Source organism: Chiloscyllium punctatum, chromosome 37 (assembly GCF_047496795.1).
Source record: "Chiloscyllium punctatum isolate Juve2018m chromosome 37, sChiPun1.3, whole genome shotgun sequence".
In the NCBI taxonomy this organism is placed as follows: domain Eukaryota; kingdom Metazoa; phylum Chordata; class Chondrichthyes; order Orectolobiformes; family Hemiscylliidae; genus Chiloscyllium; species Chiloscyllium punctatum.
This window is the reverse complement of record NC_092775.1, coordinates 43312489-43334449: the sequence shown is the minus strand read 5'-3', so window position 1 is coordinate 43334449 and position 21961 is coordinate 43312489. Positions and strand designations below refer to the sequence as shown.

At 38.3% G+C, this 21961-nt stretch overlaps 1 long non-coding RNA gene across 8 annotated transcripts in view; it reads right to left on the bottom strand.

Annotated features, from left to right (window-relative positions):
- The window catches only part of LOC140463050 (uncharacterized), a 37016-nt gene extending 15055 nt beyond the window's left edge, over nucleotides 1-21961 (bottom strand). For 2 of the 8 annotated variants that reach the window (XR_011954587.1, XR_011954590.1), the window contains exons 1-4: nucleotides 21692-21951; nucleotides 19084-19893; nucleotides 13053-16903; nucleotides 10236-10375 (exon numbers count right to left, since the gene is read on the bottom strand). This is a non-coding gene — a long non-coding RNA (uncharacterized lncRNA). Of the gene's footprint in view, nucleotides 1-5127; nucleotides 5865-10235; nucleotides 10376-11224; nucleotides 11860-12839; nucleotides 16904-19083; nucleotides 19894-21691 lie in introns of those variants that run through there. The other 6 variants (XR_011954589.1, XR_011954592.1, XR_011954591.1 and 3 more) reach the window with 6 other exon arrangements.

The following is a 21961-nucleotide window of genomic DNA, read 5'->3' as shown; positions in this document are numbered from 1 at the left end:
GAGCCCATGGTGTCAAGGGCTAAGTACTGGCATGGATAAAGGATTGGCTGACTGGCAGAAAGCAGACAGTAGAGATAAAAGGGTCTTTTTTTCAGGATGGCAGCCAATAATTAATGGAGTTCCATAGTGGTCAGTGTTAGGACTATAACTATTCATATTATACCTTAACAAACTGGACGAAAGAGTTAAGGGCATTATTGCTAAGTTTGCAGATGACACGAAGAGAGGTGGAGGGATAACTTTGATTGAGGAAGTGGGGAGGCTGAAGAAGGACTTGTATATGCTAGGCAAGTGAGCAAAGAAGTGGCACATGGAATACCCCTTAGGTAAGTGTAAGGTTATGTTCTTTGATAGGAAGAACAGAGGCACAGATTATTTATTAAGTGTGACAAGGCTTCAGAAATCTAAAGCACAAAGGAACTAAGGAATCCTCATTCAGGATTCAGTGGTTAGCACTGCTGCCTCACAAGACCAGGGACCCTGATTCGATTCCACCATCTGTGTGGAGTTTGCACATTCTCCCCATAAGTGTGTAGATTTCCTCTGGGTGCTCTGGTTTCCTCCCACAATCCAAAGATGTGCAAGTTAGGTGGATTGGCCAAGCTAAATTGCCCATAGGGTACAAGGACGTGCAGGCTAGGTGGATTATCTGTTGGAAATGCAGGGTTACAGGTGGCATGGGAGGTTCTGGTCGGGAGGTTATTGTAGACAGATGGGCTGATGGGCCAGCTTCGGCATTGTTGGGATTCTAGGATTCTATGATTGTCTTAAGGTTAACATGTAAGTTACGTTTGCAGTTAGAAAAGCAGAAGTAATGTTAGCATTCATTTCAAGAGGTCGAGAATACAAGAGCAGAAATATACTGCTAGGGCTGTATAAGGGTCTGTTCACACTGCATTTGGAATATTGTGAGCTGTTCTGGGCCCTAAATCTAAGGAATGATGTGCTGGTACTGGAAGGGGTCCAGAGGAGGTTTGTGAAAATGATCCTGGGGATGAAGGGCTTGTCATATGAGGAGCAGTTGAGAACTCTGAGTCCATATTTAATAGTGTTTAGAAAGATATGGGGGGGGGGGGTGGGTGGGTAGGGGTAGATCTGATTAAAACTTGCAAAATACTGAGAGGCCTGGATAAAGTGGACAGGGAGAAAACATTTCCGCTAGTTGGAGGGACTAGGATCCGGGGGCACAGCCTCAGAGTGAAAGGATGACTCTTTAGAACTGAGATGAGGAGAAATTTCTTAAGCCAGAGGGCCGTTAATCTATGGAACTCATTGACACAGAGGACTGTAAAGGCCAAGTCATTGAATGTATTTAAGACAGAGATAGATTCTTGAATATTAAGGGTATCAAGGGTTATGGGGAGAAGGCAGGAGAGTTGGGTTGAGAAACATATCAGCCATGATCGAACGGTGGAACAGACTAATGGGCTGAATGACCTAATTCTGCTGCTATGCCTTATGGTCTTATGGTCTTTAATGTTCCAAACAAATTTAATATAAATTACATCATATTCTTGGGAGAATTAGCATCATGACCCTCATCTATAAAAGCAAACAGACTAATCTGTCAGGTTGGATAGTGTGTTTTATACTAAAATTTAATAACACCAAACTTAAAAATGGAAGGTCTTGCTTCTTCAACTTTTCTGTAACTGGATTTATTGGTAGTGAAAAGCTCCTGTTCATGTACCATGCCTAAATGTAGGCATTTTTAATATAGGTCTCCCTCTGGATTTAAATGATTACAAGATAATTATCCCAAGGTAAGCTATCCAATTGGCAGAAATCACCATCAACTCTCGCATTGTTCTGTTAATTTTTATTAAATAATTCTTGTTATTTTTCCTTCGTTGTGCTCTCTGGAAGTTCATTCCAAGTGTTGAAAGAAGAACTTCCTAACAACATTAAAAGTTACAACCCCTCCTAGTCCCTTTCAGCAATTCGAAGGCCAATTCCTTCTGTGATACCAGGATCCATTTCTCAGTCGCTAACAACAGCACCTTGCCATGTCAATGCAGGAGATGCAACACCTGTCTTTTTATCTCCACCCTTCTCACCCTCCAGAGTCTTAAATACTTACATCCATGTGGAACAGCAATTCTCTTGTACTTTATTCCAATTTAGTATGCTGTATTTGCTGCTCACAAATTTCACCTCTTCACTAGGGAGACCAGTAGAGAAATCCAAACATCTTTACTCTTGAAAGGCTTTGTTCTAATTTTTACATTATATGCCGTAAGTCTAAACTGGGCACTGTCATTTCCTGATGTGCAGCAATCTTATTTATGGCAATTATGGTTTTAATCTTGTTCAGTTTGTTGAAACATGAGGCAGCTCTCTTGGAATAGACACATAGCAACATCTTATGGCCGTTTAATACTTTGAGGTTTTCAGTTTTTCATTGAAATCATGGCTGATCTGTGACCTAATTCCATATATGCATTTCCCATATTGTTTTGTGCCTTTGGTTAATAAAAATCTTTGCATCTTCAATTTTAAATTAAACTATTGATCTGGAATTCACTGTTTCCAGTAGGGAAATCCAAACATTTTTACTCTTGAAAGGCTTTGTTCTAATTTTTACATTATATGCTGTAGGTCTAAACTGGGCACCAGTAGAAATAGAAGTATCTGCCAACACCATTAGCTCAATCGTTTTATGAATTCCTGGAAATGCAACTCTATTTTGTGTGATCATTCATGGTTTTATAACCATTGGACTCCAGCTATCAATCTGTTAATTCTTATGTTGCACGTCCTACAAGGCCATTACATCCTTTCGATGGACTGCAAGAACTGTCTACACTGAACAATATTTCAAGTCTGTTTTTATAAAGCTGAAGCTGGGCTACGTTTTACAATTTCATGCTGGCTTGCTTTGGTCAGCTGAAAGTCTTGAAGGATTTCAATCACTCTTTCCTTAATTATAGATTCCTGTCATTCCTAGCAACAAATATTAAAGCTTAATTTGCAGTAAAACCATGTGTAAGATTTGTTAGAAACCAGTCAGTGTCTACACCTCCATTAAAAACACAAATTGCAGTTCTAGTGACAGGAAGGGAAGTAATATACTCAACCAGGTGTTAAAATTTCAAGGAACAATCTCCTAATTGTAGAATAGATAATATCAATGCACCTAAAGTCTCTAATTTTGCATGCGTATCAATATTTTACAATTTTTTCACATTCATGCCAACAGCGCATTCAGGATTAATTAGAATAATTTGGAAAAACCAGCTGGTCTAAAGCATCTGTGGAGGTACAGAATTAATGTTTTAAATTCATTATGACTCTTTAGGTGCATTGGACAAATGCTTGTAAGCTTAAAGCAGAATACTTGTGCATTTCTTATAGTTGATAGTGAAGAAGGCCTTGAGTTGTAGGGTAAATCTAAAGATGGCCTTTCAACAGAACATCCTTTTTTATCACTGAAACAGTCAGTTTTGCAAATGATGAAAACACAGAATGGGTACTGCTGAACCAGAGGTGGTCATCAATTTTAAAAATAGATAGGACAAAAAAGCTGGAAAACACTCAAATGGACAGGCAACATCTGTGAAAACAAAAAACTGAAGTAACATTGTGGGTTGATAACCTTACATCAGAAGTGCAGAGTAGACACGTCTTTTATTTATTCTTTCATATGATGTGGATGTTGCTGGCAAGGGCAGCACTCAATGCTCAACCCTAATGCTTAAAATCCCTATAGTGTGGAAAAAAGGCCCTTTGGCTCAACAAGTCCACACCGACCCTCCAAACCCGTTCCCTATTAATCTACATTTACCCCTGACTAATGCACCTAACTACACATCCCTGAACACTATGGGCAATTTTGCATGACCAATTCACCTAACCCGCACATCTTTGGATTGTGGGAGGAAACCAGAGCACCCGGTGGAAACCACACAATTGCCCTTGAGAAGGTGATAGTGAGCCACTATCTTGAATTGCTAAAGTCTATGTGTTGTAGGTACACCTACAGTACTACTACAGGAAGAGAGTTCCAAGATTTTTCCGCAGTGCCAGTGAAATAAGAGTGATATAGCTCCAAGTCAGAATGATGTGTGCTTGGATGAGTTCTTGCCAGTGGAGGGGTTCCCAGGTATTTAGTGTTTTTATCCTTCTACTTGGTAGAAGTTGCAGATTTGGAAGGTGCTGTCAAAGAAGCCTTGGTGAGCTGCTGCAGTGCATCTTATGGATGATACTCACTGTTGACACTGTGCGTTGATGGTGATGAATGGGGTGACAATCAGGCACACTGCTTTATCTTGCATGTTGTGAAGCTTCTTGAGTGTTGTTACAATTTCATTCAACCTGATTAAATAGAGTATTCCATCACAGTCCTAACTTGTGGCTAAGGTGGTGGACAGGTTTTGGGGAGTCAGGAGTTGAGTTATTTGCCTCAGAATTTCCAAACTCTGATTAGTTCATACAGCTACAGGATTTATCTGGTTGTCCATTCAATTTCTGGTCAATGGTAACTTGCAGAATGGAATTCAGTAATTGTAATGCCATTGAATGTCAAGGAGAGATTGCTAGATTGAAGATGGTCAGTACCTGGCACTTGTATGGCATACATGTTACTTAGTATTTATTAGCCTAAGCTTGATTGCAGTTCTGGTCTTGCTGGATAAAGACAGACTATTTCAGTATCAGAGAAGTCACAAATGATGCTGAACAGTCAGGTGGCAGGACTGATAAGTGGTAACTAACGATTAACAATTTTTAAGTAAGTACCAAACCAGGGAAAATCAACAAGGAAGGGGAGAACAAAAGGGGTAGGCCTGTGATAGGATAGAGGGCAGTGCTGATTTATGGCTGCAAAATGCTTAATAGAAAGATAGAAGATAAAGCAAAGAAAACCTGGCAAATAAAAGGCTGCCATGGTTAGTTATGAGGAAAGTGAATAAATAGGAATTCACAACACTCTCAATAGAGGATCCTCTCCTCAAACATCACCCAACCCCTCTTCCACTCGCAATGGTTCTGATGTACTCATCTCCACTACCATTGTCCAAGAGAATAGGAACAGTGTTTAAAACCTAAAGCTATAAAAACCAATGTTAAGTCCAGAAAGGTGAAATGTACCTTTTTATTAGGCACTTACAACTTTTCCAGCACTTTTTCCATATTGCACAGCACTTGGACAAAATGTTAATGAAACAAGGGCATAGATGGTGCCCTGAGTGAAATATTTACCAAGAGTGGCCAAGTACTTAGAACCTAAATAATGAGGAGTAGATCTTGTAACTATTTGTGCCTGCTCTGCCATTCAGTTTAACCATGGCTGTCAGCCTCAGCTGCTGTTTTCTGTCTGCTCTCTGTCATCCCTTGATTTCCTGAGAAATCTAAAATCAATCTGAATTGAATTCAATTTAATTAGCTTTAAAGTCACATGCACTAAAATGAGTACAGTGAAAAGTTTGTAAGGCGCCACTTAAAGCACCATCTTAGGTACAAAGGTACCTAGGTACAGCTTCTTCAGTTACAGATCATTTACAGTGTAAGAATGTCACCAACATACAGCGCCATCTTAGGTACTGAGTACCTAGGTACAATCCTTAGTTATTGAATAAAGAAATAAAGAAAAAAAGTTACATTACAGCTATACACAGGGTAACCATAGGTCAGCAACAAACAAGAAGCAAAGTTAAAAAGACAAACATCACAATCTCTCTCCAAGAGTTCTTCACTGCAGACCAGCACAGGGGGCCTTCATGTGGTCTGACCACTGCTGCCACCATGCTTCATATTGGGCCACTGCTGCCACTTTGCAACAGGCCTCTATCCTAGTCTTGAATATATTATAGTTTTGGAGTGTTGGCAACCCACTGTACTTGAGATCTTCAAAGGTTCACAACCCTCTGCATGGAAAAAAAGTCTTAGTCTTAGTTCAAAATGATTGATACTTTATTCTAAAACTCTGGTGCTGAAGATAGAGGATTCTGATGTCAGGTCTATGTTCTGTCACCATACTGCTATACAGAAATGCAATTGCCAACATTTTTTCAGCAGCAAACCTATAGCCTTCATCAACTAAAAGAGGCAGCAGGTACATGGCAATGCTATCACCTCCAAGTTCCACTTAGTTGTAGAGTCATAGAAATGTACAGCATGGAACAGACCCTTCAGTCCAACCCGTCCATGCCGACCAGATATCCCAACACAATCTAGTCCCACCTGCCAGCACCCGGCCCATAACCCTCCAAACCCTTCCTATTCATATATCCATCCAGATGCCTTTTAAATGTTGCAATTGTACCAGCCTCCACCACTTCCTCTGGCAGCTCATTCCATACACATACCACCTTCTGTGTGAAAAAGTTGCCCCTTAGGTCTCTTTTATATCTTTCCCCTCTCACCCTAAACCTATCCTATCCATGCCCCTCATAATTTTGGAAACATCTATAAGGTCACCCCTCAGCTCCAGGGAAAACAGCCCCAGTGTATTCAGCCTGTCCTTATAGCTCAAATTCTCCAACCCTGGCAACATCCTTATAAATCTTTTCTGAACCCTTTCAATTTTCACAATATCTTTCCAATAGGAAGGAGACCAGAATTGCATGCAATATTCCAACAGTGGCCTGTACAGTTGCAACATGACCTCCCAACTCCTGTACTCAATACTCTGACCAATAAAGGAAAGCATACCAAACGTCTTCTTCACTATCCTATCCACCTGCGACTCCACTTTCAAGGAGCTATGAACCTGCACTCCAAGGTCTCTTTGTTCAGCAACACTCCCTAGGATTTTACCATAAAGTGTATCAGTCCTGCTAAGAGTTGCTTTCCCAAAATGCAGCATCTTGCATTTATCTGAATTAAACTCCTTCTGCTACTTCTCAGCCCATTGGCACAACTGATCGAGATCCTGTTGTAATCTGAGGTAACCTTCTTCACTTTCCACCACACCTCCGATTTTGGTGTCATCTGCAAACTTACTAACTGTACCTGTTATGCTCGTAACCAAATCATTTATATAAATGACAAAAAAATAGAGGACCCTGCACTGATCCTTGTGGCACTCCACTGGTCACAGGCCTCCAGTCTGAAAAACAACCCTCTACCACCATGCTCTTATCTTTGAGCCAGTTCTGTATCCAACTGGTTAGATCTCCCTGTATTCAGTGAGATCTAACCTTGCTAACCAGTCTCCCATGGGGATCCTTGTCAAACGCCTTACTGTAGTTCATATAGATCACATCTACCACTCTGCCCTCATCAATCCTCTTTGTTACTTCTTCAAGAAACTCAATCAAGTTTGTGAGACATGATTTCCTATGCACAAAGCCATTTTGACTATCCCTAATCAGTCCATGCCTTTACAAATACATGTACATCCTGTCCCTCAGGATTCCCTCCAACAACTTGCCCACCACCGACATCAGGCTCACTGGTCTATAGTTCGCTGGCTTATTCTTACCACCCTTCTTAAACAGTGGAATCACGTTAGCCAACCTCCAGTCTTCCGGCACCTCACTTGTGACTATTGATGATACAAATATCTCAGCAAGAGGCCCAGCAATCACTTCTCTAGCTTCCCACAGAGCTCTAGGGCACACCTGGTCAGGTCCTGAGGATTTATCCACCTTTGTGCGTTTCAAAATATCCAGCACTTCCTCCTCTGTAATATTGACACTTTTCAAGTTGTCACCATCTATTTCCCTACATTCTATATCTTCCATATCCTTTTCCACAGTAAATACTGATGCAAAATACTCATTTATTATCTCCCCCATTTTCTGTGGCTCCACACAAAGGCTGCCTTGCTGATCTTTGAGGGGCCCTATTCTCTCCCTAGTTACCCTTTTGTCCTTAATTTGAATCATAAGTCATCCTAAATTGGACATGGATTGCTGTTTCTCCATCATTACTGTTTCAAAATCCTAAAACTGTATCTAACAGCAATGTTGGAGCACCTGGCCCACCACTACCTTCTCAGGAAACTCAATGATGGACAATGAATGCCAGCCTTGCCAACAATATTGGTTCCCTGATAATTAATTTCAAAAATACCTTCAATGGTATGTGTGCACTCTGGTCATTTTAATGTAGCATTATGCCTCTTATCCTTAACTTCATCTGATATCTGAGTATTATCCTTCGGCTAAACTTGTGTTTTGTGATGAATGGTTGTTTTTCAGACTCGGGAAAATGACATAAAGGTTCCTCAGGGATCAATATTAGGACCACTGTTCTTTGTAATATGTATGAATAACCTGAACTTGCGTTTGCAAATGAAATGGAATTCAGTAAGGTAACAAACATTGACAGACATGTTTACAGATATCGGAAGGACTAAGCGTGGTGAAATCCACAAATGAATGGCAGATGATACAATGCAGAATGATTTTGTTAAGAAGAATAGAGGAGTCAATAGCAACTAAATGCTGCAATTTTAGAAGGAAAGCAGGAGCAGACAGAATTTTGAGCTAGTGGGAAAGGTCAGAAGGCTGTTAAATATGTTATCCTCAACTTCATTAATAGAGGCGTCATGAACAAAAGAATGGACATTATACTCGATCTTTAAAAACAATGTCTAGGTGTCAGATAAAATATTGTGTTCTATTCTAGGCATTGCCCTGCAGGTATTAGAGATGGTACAGAAAAGATATAGTAAGTTTACTTAAATCATACTAGCAACAAGGAACTTAAGTATACAGAGAGACTGGAGAAGTTGAGTTTTTTCTTCTTTGAGTACAGAATTAAAAGGAGATTTAATAGTAGTTTTCATAATCATTAAGTATTTTTAAGGAGAAATGTTCCAATGGTTAACCCTCAATGGACACAGATTTACAGTGAATGTCAGTAGAGGCAACGTGAAAATAAAAACTGTAGTCTTGTGATCTGGAATACACTACCTGAACGTATGATGAAAACAGATTCAATACTAACTTTTTGAAAAGAATTAAGTACTTAATATAGCGAAATAAAACTAACAACTACACAAAAAATATGGGGAATGCGACTAATTCGACAACACTATCAAAGAATTTACCCAAGCATGATGGGCCAAATGGCCTCCTTCAGTTCTGTTATTTCATAAATCAATGTTCATAAATATGTTCAGCAATAATTCATCAACTCAGAAACATCTTTCTGTATATAAGTATATCCTGCCTCCTGATACATATTGTCACTCTGTCAGTGTTTTCCATTGAACTCAAAAATAATTTGAACATTCACAGTGTTAGCATCTTCAGCATGTTCTGCATCTATTTACTATTTTTAAACCTTTGAAATTCAAGGTGGCTTTATATATTGTGGCAAAGATAGCTTTATTACTCAAGTTGATATTTACAAATATTCTAACTAATTACAAAGACCTTATCTTTATGTTATCTATTCCTCTTTTATCTTCTTTGTTTCTTTTGATATTGTTTTCTTGTTTATTTAGTTTAGTTTTATTTTATGAATCTGTTATCATCTGCCTTTCCTGAACCATTGATTATTCCTACAACCTGTATCACTTCAATCGAAATTGATCTTCAATTACTTGAAAACTTGTGTAAAAATCACTTAAATTCCTAATCTATGGCAACCATTCAGTTAAACTCAAAAATATAGAATTCTGATCTCCCTAACTGTCACGGGTTCCTGTAACTTACCTTCTTTTAAAATTAAAGCTTGGTTTGACCAATCTGTTATTTCTTGATTTTCTTCATTCCCTGTCTTATTCTGGCAGTGTCCTGCACATTCTGCTTTGACTTAGTCAGTAAATTTTAAAGAATAAAGTAAACAAAAGGTGGTCTTTGTTTTCACAGCTTTTATAGTTAATTTGCAGATCAAAAAGTGGAAGATGGAGTGACATGCCAGTCCCTCAGATAGGGGGATTAAAAACAAGGATTAAATATGCATTGCTTGGCACACCAACTAGATTATTTTATGGATTCTGAACTTCTTAATATCTAAATAATAGAAGAAGTATTCTGGAAATTTAAAAGGCTTTCTAATGAAATCTATATATAGAAAAGCTGTTACACAAAGAATTGAGAATAAATGATAAAACAGAGAAAGAATGTTCTGTGAATATTGTGTTATGGGATTTATACTCCTCCAATGTGAAGACTTGAAATTGGATTCATAAAAGATAAGTTATTAAATTGTCAAGTTTCTGGTAGTTATTTTCTTTGTATTGTCTGATCCTCCTATTTCAATATGTGAATGGTAAATTAAACATTCATTTATTACACATTAAGGTATATTCTAAACCTACAAGTATCTTTTGGACTTACTTTTGCAGTTATTGCATATAGTTGAACTCTTTGTAAGGTTCATTTAGAAGGTAAGGCGATGTTGTGAATAAAGAGCAGTGCACCTTATTGTAGTCTACATCACATTCTGTCAATTAATCCTGAATTCTTAAAATGTTCTCCTATTGCGGAAAAATCAGACATCAAGAGAGTTAAATCATGTTACTCATTCATTGGGTCAGACCTAAAGCCATGAGTGCATTTTACAGACAGTGACAAGTGAGAAGCTATCTGAAGTGCCTGCTGATTTGGTAATTGACTGATTCCATTCATTCTGATTGATGATAAGCATCAGTCAAGTGAAATAAATTATTTCCCTAAGGTCTTCATGTAATATTCTGTTTATACCATGCATTAAAAGTTAATGTAGTAAATAATTAGGTAAAGTTAATTAGGTAAATATGGGTTCACTGGCTCTCTGTATTCCTTTGTGATTTAATAAGCGCCTCTGGAGGGAGTTCTAGCATCAATTATGCTTTGTTGCCCCTCAGTGGTTCAAATCTACTGCCTAACCTATACAGACTAGGTTCTCATTTAATCCCCATCTGTACTGAATAAGTAATTGCAATGGTTCTGGTGGTTAGTACTTGGCATTAGTGTCCTTGTGATCAAAAACAGTAGACTGGATTCATTGCACCTCCTTCTAGCTCTTTAGTGATCTCTTATGACAAATATTGGATAAAGGACAGTTGTGCTACCTTCCATCAGCCAATAATGCACCCTCACTCAGTATCTAGATTCACATAAGGAGCATATCAAGTTGAATGAGTTCCTGAAGTATGTTTATTATTGTTGAAATGTACTCCTGTGTGCACCATTGTATCGAAGCATGAACTATTACTTTCAGGGATGGCAAGGAGAAAATTGGCAAAAAGAAAATTGCTAAGAAAAATCAGTGTCATATTTTAACTGCATTAATCCTAAAAAAAAGAAATAATTAACTATAAATCCATAAATAAATAAACTTATTATAATGAATGTCAGTTACATTTACCAAAGTGTCAGAGATCAATTATTCTGCCTCAGAGTTTTTAAAATAATGATGTCATCAAGTTCACTTAAATGTTAAAATGTCACACAATTCATAAAATGTTGTTTCTGTATGACAAGTTTGCAGTAATAAGATGCAGATCTACCACTAATAGAAGGCTTTATTAGATGTGTAGCAACATGAAGGTCAGCACACCTTGTGGGTCAAGTCAATAATCTGACCAAAACACACAAAACTGAGAACAAAAAGACTTTCTCCAAGAGCTAGTCTCATTAGGTTGGAGTCCATACTGAATGTAATATGACTTCAAACTAGTCAAAACTAGATTTTAAAATTGACTGGGCAGTCTCTGCATGTATGCAATCAATGTAGAATTTGTTTCCCTCATTGGTAGTCAGACTCCACAGGTATTAGTCTAAGACTATATTTGTAGTCTAGCTTAGATATTCCTATTGGTGGCATTAGAAAATGAATGTATTATCTGTATTTAGTTTAATTATTTTCTCCTTTCTCCAGGCAAATACTTATCCCATTCATCTGCAATTGCCAACAATAATCTTCAGCCTGGTAATTGCAGCCTAAATTGGAAATGCATCCTCATTTCAAGATGTATATCTGAAAGTGTTAAAGTATAAAAAAAACTGTATTTAGTTTTAGACTTTATTTATGCTACCTTTACTTTAGAGCTTTTCACACGTTAAGAGGTACTTTTATTTTTTTAAAAAATGAGAGTGAACAATAAATTCCAGTATTTTCTCTGTTTTAAGTAGAATTCCCCCAACAGCAAAAGGTCTTTAATTGACACGTCCAGAAGCAATTAGTTTCAATAGATGAAAGGAAGGTAATAAAGGAATGTGAGGATAGGCTTAAGATGCCTCGGGATAAACACTGACACAGACTACTTGAATCAACTGGACTTGCTTGTTTCCTCTTTTATGCAGAACTGTATGAATGAAGAAGGTCGATTACATGCTGTAACCAGTTAAAGAGTGGCAAAGGTGCATATTCTCTACATGCAATAGGAAGGATCTGGAAGGCTGTTAAATAGCTAACACAGAATTGAGGGGAACTACGTCCCCATTTACTGGAGACCAAATCCAGGTGGGGTTCTATTCGACAAATATCCGTTTACCCAACTGGATTAACCGCTTCAGCAGTGAGACTTCTACATTAGAAATGATTCCCTGAAAATTAACGACACATTTCTTTACCGTTTAGTAGAATTGAAATATTGGAAACATGCAAGAGGTTCGTGGAAGCTAGTTTTGTTTTAGTTTAACACCGATCATCCGATGAAATAATCTCGTGCTGTGGGTGGATAATTGAGACCTCATAAGCATTTGGAATTGTTGGAGGCGTAAAATTTTACATTTAATTGCGTAGCGATCGGAAAGTGGTAATCGGATTATTTGTTAATCCAGACTAGTATGATTAAAATAAAAGGGCAGGAAGAGCAATAAAACTACTGCCACATTAAACAATATACAGAATGTAGAAATCCAACATGTATGGAAGTCTGTTGTGTTCAATCACTGGTAAAATGATGCGCCTCACTTTTAACAAACTAACACTAATAGTCCTTAGAAAAGACACTATTGTAATCAGAAAACAAGATGAAATGTTTAATTCAAATCATGCTTATTGTAAACCGTGATCCAAGTTGCATTTAAACTTGAAATAAACTGAAGATTGTCTCATGATCACTGTAAAATATCCAAGAGATACTGCCTTGGGTGAATAAGTTTTGTTTTTATATAAATCTGTAGGTACAGCTGAAACATCATAAGTTAAAATCGACATTGTCTTACCAGACTGCTCTCTCAATGTAGAGAGATGACTGGTGGTGGTATAAACTGACGGTTATCACGCCTCAGGCAAGGGGAACATGTTAAGAAGGACAACAATCCGTTACGGTAGCCTCAGCCGATGCAGGAGTTGAACCCACAATATTCTGTTTGGCAAACACATTTAACCAATCATTGGGTTCTTTGATCTATTAAAAAAAAATTTCACAAAACTTATTTGACATATTGAATTGGTGAAAATCGGCAGCGAAATTTACCAAGCGACATTAATAAATAAGGTATGCCCTGTTACAAGGGATTGAGTGGAGAACAAAGGATTGCTTGGAGGATCAGCATAATCGGAAACGGACTTTGCAATTATCAATCCTCTTAATAATGATGATACCATCCATGCATTCAACTGAGAAATCTATATTCATTATTATTCTCGATATGGCCTCAATGAAAGATCGAAGCTTCCCTGGTGTAGCCGCTTTACAAATTTCTCATGAATTAAAGAATTGTCGAAATGTATAAGGAAAATATTAATCCGGCATGTTATGAAAAACCGTGAACACAATTTCTTGAAAGCAGCTTTTTTTTTCCCCCTGGAAGACCAATCGATGCTGGCACCCCACAAATAGTAACGTGGCTATTAGAAGGGAGGTAGGATATGTTTGATCACCCAATCCATTCATGGTTAAAACTCACAATGATAGTCACCACATAGACTGCAAGCATTTGTCCATACAAATTCCAACTATCCAATATCAGCGTTTACCATATCACCTTGAACTGACCTAAACACAGAAACGTCTCAAGGAACTGTAAAAAAGACCTGTCTTCACTATTGTTGAAAAATTTCTACTGGGGACATACTTTAAGCGTTTTTGTTTTCATTTTCACGTTTGATTTTTTAAAATATATATTTACAGTTGTTTGTTTGACCCGATTCCCGAGCCACCTTTATTGGTTGACCAAAAGAAAGACCCAGGAACTACTAGAAATGTTCAGAGGGCCAAAACGGAGATCTGAGGAAGCAAATGCAAAAGGTAACGCTTCAGGACGATGAGCTTTCCGAATTGATGAAAGTTCATCGTTAATCCTGATTCTCTGTCCGGATGTAGTCAGAGCTACTGCATTTCCGATTTCCGACACCCCCTCCACCCCGCCCCAGCTCTTCGATGGCAAAACTGAGTTACATCTGCGTTTTAATTGCGTGTACGGAAAATTACAAACGCACAGATAACCAACCCCGAAATATACCAATTTTCTCATTACTATCTCAGTGCAGACTTTTTTGTTCTTGTTCAGCCATATTTAAAGTGAATAAAAAGACAGGGCTGTATCGACGACACTCCAAATATGAAGCAAGGGAAATAAATAAGAAAAGGGGGGAGAGAAAATACTTAACAAATATGAAAGTTCTGCTTTAATTTAGCCCGGGAATTGTATGCATTGATTAAATAACAATGCACCTGTACACACCAAGATAAAGTGTGGAATAAAATAAACCAGGAATTAGTGTATCCACATCATAGGGTTCGTAAAAAGGCAGGTTAATGTATGGGAAGAAGTCTCAGTCCGAATGGAGAGCCAGTTGTGGTGATGGATTCCCAACCTAGAGAGTCACTTTAACTTGCTTTCTTCTCAGTTGCTAACAAACTCGTTTGGCTATTTCCCATTTTCCGCTTTGATTACAGGTTTCCAGCACTTACTTGTTTCAAAATCACTTACTTGTTCATTCATTTATATTTGCACACAATTGGAATGTTAAAGGCAATGCAAACACTGCTTTTGTCTAATGTGGAGACGTTCCCTATAATACAGTAGTGACTGGCTGACAGTCAGTGGAGGGAAAAGCGGGGGAAAGACCTGTCTATCTTGCGTGGCCTGACGTTAACGATGTGGAGTTACAAATAAATCAATCTTATTACACCAATCATTCGATTCTACTTCAAAAACAAAGAAAGTTTGTTTATTTATTTTAAAAGAAACAGTGGAAACCAATTGAAGTTGCCTTTATTCGCATTACCTGTAGCAATGCTTATACTGCGGAAATAGGGATACTAAAGTGTGCACTGGAGCTATATTAACGTATCGTTCCGTTCTACACGAAATAGACTGAGCTCTATACTTGTGTCGCCAGATTAGCCTTTCCATTGTACGATTTGTAGATTAATATTTTAAGAACCCAGGAATATACTATTATTGGCAAAAACTCGATTTCAATTGTATTAATGGCGGAAACAGCAAAGTCACTAATGTAATTTGAACTCTTATGGAAAACCGAAGGTGACATACCCACATGTGGGGGGTAGGGGCGGCAGGGTGGGTAAAGTGAGAACAAGAATAGCTTCACAAAGCATTACCGTGCTAAAAATACACCGGATTGCAATTAATTGATCTTCGCAAAGAGCGATCACATTTAGCAATCCTATCTGCAATGGAACTACATATATAATCTTCCCTGTTTATATTTTTAGAATCCTATATCCTAAACAATCTATTTCAAAATCTACTTCAAGAACATAAAACGATATTAAATTTGTGAATCTGATCCAACAGAAGACGTTGTTGGAAATTGAAATTACGAACAAGGTTACTGTAGAACAGTATTACTGTGCGGCTGTATCATGCAGACCCTTGTTAGTTCAATTTAGCCGGTTTACAATATTTAAGACAAGTTCTCCATATAAATTTTCACTTATTCTTCACAAGAAATATTAGGTTTAGTGTGACTCGCTCCCGTTTAGTAAATTACTTCTCCAGAAACATCCCATCAATTGTTACGCTCAACGTATTCTCTTAGTCGAAACGCTTCCGATTTAAACGCGTATCCAGTACGTGAGCACTTAATCTCACGGGACACTTCAATGCAGGGTTGATAAGAGTGCTGCATTGTTGCAAGTACTATCCTTTAGATGAGGCGTTGAACAAAGGCCCCATTTATATGCAGCAGTTCTATGGAGGAAGTACAATTGGGAACTTGTAGAAAACAGGTTGGGCCCACTATTCCTCCCTCGAACAGCGAGTGAAACAAAAAAAACCCCGATCATTCATCTCAATGTGGTTTATGAAACGTGCTAAGTCTTCCTAGAAGACAAGAACATCTCAGAGGAATCACTTAACTGTGAAGTTCTGAGAAGCAGTTAATACGTTCCATAAATGCACATCCGAGATTTCCATTTTTGTGTTAGGGATAATTTTGTGCTAACCTTGCTTTGTTTCGATACACGCTAAATGATAGTTCGGTGGCTGAAATGAATGTACGTTTAAAATTGTAAAAATACTTCATACTAATAGACTTGATTCGAACGCTTAGATTTCGGGTCGGAAATGAAGAGTATGAACCTGGAGGGGGCGCTTTAATAACACGCAATACTGCAGTATGAGAGAAAGCCAACACTCCACAGAATTATAATAGGTGGTGCAACGGGGTCAACAGAGAAAACTAAAGGGTTCACCGAAACGCCCCGATTAGACCAAAATGTTACAGCATCGACAGTGAAAATATATTGTTCAACTATTAATAGGCTGTTTCGGATTGGTGAAAATGCGACCAATTCTGTTCATCGATGTAGCACAGAGAAAAAGCTAGACCTTCAGTTCCATTGAACACCAAAACTCAGGTGATGTAATAGGCCATCGTGATGGACTTTGATTTATATTAACCAACAGATAGCTAGAAGGGAGGGCAATGAGTGACAAAGGTTTGGGGCAATGTGGCAAACAAAAGGGTGTTTGCATAAAATTATGTTCTGTCCAACTCTATCATGTTTAATCTGTTTTGGATTTTAGTACTATTTCCTGGTTCCGTTTCATCGGCCCAGTATCCAAGACCATTCAGTACGTCTGTCGCTGTTGTCTTCCATCTGCACACATAAAACAAAACATCAAAATGTGTATTCTATTCAATGGAATGTTGTACATAACGCAACTGCTGTTAGAATTGATAGTTTAAAACCCAAAGAATCTCAACAGATCGCGCCAGTGAAGTGAATTTAGAATCCTCGCCTCTAAACCTCCCAGTCTGACTGAGTTCGATACAGTAACCTCTCGTTACCAATCACATCACAACCCTTCTAAACACAAAATCTAAGCTTGTTTGTATATTTGACATGGAAAAAAAAACATTTTAACGATAAGATTTTGAATTTATCTGCAGCGATCTCATGTTTTAAGAGAAATCGAATAATGCAAGGGCGACCTCAAATATGATGACGTAAAGCAGGCCATGGTTACATAGCTTTTGAACGATTTGTTAAGATTCATTCTCGCTTTATTTGTTTGTATCAACGCAAGGAGTTCACACAAATTGCTCCCTATAGTTCAAACTGATCTCTCCTATACTCATTTCTGAGTCTAGTATTTACGCATATACTCAGAACAATTTAAATAGCAGAACTACAAATGGAAACACATTGACACACCTTAAAATGACACTTTGTCACGCCTGCACGTCAGAGCGAGAAGAGTAAAAAGATTCTGCCTGCATTGAGCAAATATAGAGTCGAGTTTTTGAGGTAGAAAAGCCCGGATTGTTTTGTTGAATTCTAGATTGCAATGTAGCATTCTATTAAATGTCCCTTATTTAAACCGACAATACAGTTTATCAATCACTGGTAGTGTTTGAATATCGCCCATTTCCGAAATTCTTTTAAATAATCCGTCCAAAGCAAATTCGTATACAAATGTGCGACTGAATATTGACATTTGTGAATATGATTCATGTAATAGGCAAGAGTTAATAGTCAAAAATAAATTAATGGTACAATTTAAAAAAAATAAAAGCCAATTTAAGAAGGTGCCCTTTAGGTCAAATGCAATGCTGACTTTGCGCGAGTTATTAAAAACAAACCCTTTGAACATTGCTGACAGGGCCCTATCTAAACCCGTTATTTATCGCCCGACAACATTTTATGAGGTTCTTGTGTTATAACAATGAAGCAATGATTGTCATTAACCTTGGGGTTCCATTAAGTGAATTGCCTCCGTTCTACTTCTGGCTCTTGAGGAAGATTGGCAGAGAGACAGGTACGAACACAAATAATTTCAACTACTGAAACCAGGTCCTTTTAGGCAAAATTGCTATTTAATAGTCGGCAGTGCAGGAATACAGCAGCGAGAGAGAACTCGCCTAATCGAGCCGAGAATGTACAAAGTAGAAGATCTACTAAGCTTTGGATTTACAAGACCGCACGCCACTTTACAAATACAATGTGATAATAACTGGAACAAATCGAAATCTATCATCAAAAAGAATAAGAGAAATCACAACAGCTGACTGAAACTACACCTCGCTGCTTTTGTCCGGTGTTGGTATCAATTCAATCTAAACTACAGGCTGGCCCACTTATTACATAAGGTTGAAGAAAATAACGTTGCGTTGGCGCTATAACTTTTCGACCGAAACCTAAACGCTAGAATTTTAAAAAAATTTTGGATCTTAAATATTAAAAGGGTAGACTTGCCCTATTTGATTACATAGGCGGATGATATTGTTGTGTTTCTTTAAAGGCTGCTGCGTCCAATTAAATTGGGATTGAAGTTTGACGGCCCCTCTCTTGGCATTCACCGCGTGCCTTAATTGTATGGACATTAAATCAAGGTCCGCTGTGAACACGGAGAGCAGGAGTCAGCATCGCCAAGTAACAGAAACTGTCCGGTTGGCTATAAATCACCAATTAAACAACCTTTATTTGCATGGAAAATCCACCCACTTATTGTTAATTCTTTAAAAATACGTACTGGCCGAATAGTTGAACAAAAGAAAAAAACATATAACACATGAAAACAACACAATCTTCATCGATCAGGATGCTAAGTTCCGTGCTTCTGTAGTTTAAAGATAAAGAAAACAACTCTCTACAATTTAAGGGGCTTTTGCTCTTGCTTCCAGTTAATCTCCACGTTCAAGACCAGCATATTAATATCGATCGCAAAATCCAGTTTTTTCTTCCCAAATTACAGTGTAGACAGGACATTGCGCATTGTTATTCCGCCTAAACCCATAATTACAGTGTATAGCACCACTAGTTTTTAGCAGATTTACCGATTCCATTGCCGGGTAGCTTCTGCGTCGGATGAAAGTGTCCCTGACACATCCATTGTTAACGAACTCCAATGCGCTGGCTTTTTTTTTGCTTCACTTGAATAGAGCGGGGAAGGGAGAAAAAAGGCGATTGATCTCCCTGCATTCACTGTTTTCATGCCCATCTCGTTCTACAATACTGAAGAGAAGGGATCAGCAACTCTTCCCAGGCACCAGCAATGGTTAGAGCTGCAATCAGCTGAAGAACGGTTGGTCCTCCACTCCTCCATCCCAGACTGTTAAAGAGGCGAAAAAGCTTCTGCAATTTATCCGGTCTCTTTATCGGACTAGAGGCAGTTTGGTCCAGTCCTGGCGCTGCTGCTGATCTGATCCAGTCTAACGGATTAATCGCTCTCCATCCAGACAAGCGACACATCTGCTGATTGGGTTCAGCACAAGAGGATTACATTGGACCCATGACGTCATTGCTGGGCCAGAAGTTCTCCTCCATTAACCAAATCCTGATCAGCAGGATGTCCTTGAAACTGAAGGAGTGAAATTCTAAACGAATACCATCTTGTAAACAGTTTCTTTTAATTGACGTATTACTGAATGACAAAACCCTTCTCCTCCAACACAGTTCTGTGTTGGGTCCAAATCGAGTACATATTATAACAGCACAGCTCACATTTAAGAACAAATGAAAATTCAAGTTTTAGAACGACACGGTTTTCATTGTCACTTCTGGCCAAAGTGTTAACTCTCCGCTTTATGTTCTTAACATCCACACACACGTATGTGAAAACCTTCTCGTCGATACCCCGATATTGCCTGTATTTAGTATTATTAATATTTTACGGTTAGTATTTGGCTTTAGATTTATTTCATTGCCAAAAAGCTTAAACAGACATAGGTTTTACAGCTGCATATTGATAAAGTTAGATCAGTGTTGAAGTATGCAAAAATCTTGGTAACGGTTTAAGGGGAGACAGATCGCTGTCCATGGTATTGAAACGAATCAGCACTTTTTATACCTGTGAGGGTGACCTCATTGTTACTTAATCCGGACACATCTCTGACAGTGCTGAATTTTTGCTTGCCACGAAATCAAGCGGGACTTCTTAATTACTTCTGAATACGCTTGGTGAATATATATTTAAAAATTTGCTTATGACCAAATCGAAGACAGATCCATTCTCAGGCAGAAATAAAGGATACAACGTTTATTTAAGTTCAACAATTTATGCATGTGTTCAGTTTGTCTGGTGGAACAACACCATTGTAGCAATATCTGTATACATGTTAAATTGCTTCATTTCAAAGGAACTACTGCATGTTTTAAGCCACTACCCGTTTAACAGTGATGTCGAGTTCTTTGCTTTTTAATCACTTTTTCGAGACGGATCTGTGATGTCACTTAAATAGGTTAGCAGAATTACAATTACGGAATGCTAGGTGACAGATTTATAACAGAAAACTGAATCAATGAATAGATTTATTAATATTTACATATCGCCGATAAATTATCCAAAATATTTAAAATAATGCTACACTTGAGATTTAATGTGTATTTAAAATATAGCACAACATTTTAAATCATCAGCCCTGAATTGTGTATTCTTCAACACATTTTGTCTTCTAAAAATTAGACAATATGTACTCGAATAAATGAGAATTAACTGTTTACTTGAGTTTAATGAACAGCAAGTTGGGAATTATGAGATACGATTCCTTGCTTTATGCATACATAAATCTCTCAACTTTATTTTGTTTACAGCTTTCTGCAAAATGTTCAATGAAATGGCAGAAATATGTGATTTACTGTGCTGTTCCATTAGCAAACAGGACACGGGCGTTTATATGCAAATATACGAAATCATTTATGCAAAGACTTTAAATAGTGATTATGGAGAATCTTCCTACCACTCTGCACTTCAATTTCTGCGGACCGCAGTGGAAGGCAGGCAAAATCGATCGATATACCGGAAGAAAATGTAAATGATTGCGACTCGCCATTTTCTTCCTTTCCCTAGTCTACCACCCACTGTTAGAAGAGACAAAGAGCCAAGCTATCTGCAGCATTTGAGATCGGTATATCGATTGATTTTAAAAAAAAATCTTTCGAGATGTCTGTATTTGGCTTTAAAACTAACATGATTCAGAGATCACAGCAACATCGAGCATTTGCACTGCAAAGTCTATACCGGGCGCAGCCTGGCCACATGTACTGTTTGGACTTCGGACTGATCGGTGGACATTGATCTCAAAATAAGGCGCGCTTTCCTCCCGATAACGCACAAAATATTAACTGCGAAAATCTGCTTTTCCACATTTAATACCACATCACGCCCACATGTTGTGATTATTCTAACATTTTAAAAGAGAAGCAGGGCCGAAACTCAAAATATTAATACTTAATCGTGGTGGAGGGCCCTGTGCCCCACTTCAACGGGCCAACGCTTCTAGAATTTGTCTATTTCTGCTACATCTTTTTCAGGTAGGCCCGGCAGCTACTCTTACACAGATCATCCTAAATCATATTTTATCTTGCTTAACATCAGCAACGCGCATTGGTATTTGAGAGCAGAATATACAAGGCATCGCTGCATTAAACAACCACATTACTCGCCTAGAATTGCTTCATTTGCCGAGGGCGGTCACCCATCTTTCAAACTATGGTCTTCTTCATCCCTCATGCTTCATGTCTGTAAAAGAAGCTGAGATTTTACTGGAAAATAGTTCGAAGCCGGGCAAAATGGGACGTTACAAGCCTGATGTCCCGGATTACCGGTTTCTTGGGCCGCACATCTCCATCTGAACGAGGCCGCGCCTTCTGCATTACAATAACACGCTCTCTCTCTCTCTCTCTCTGTTGCTTTCGCTCTCTCACTGGCCCAGG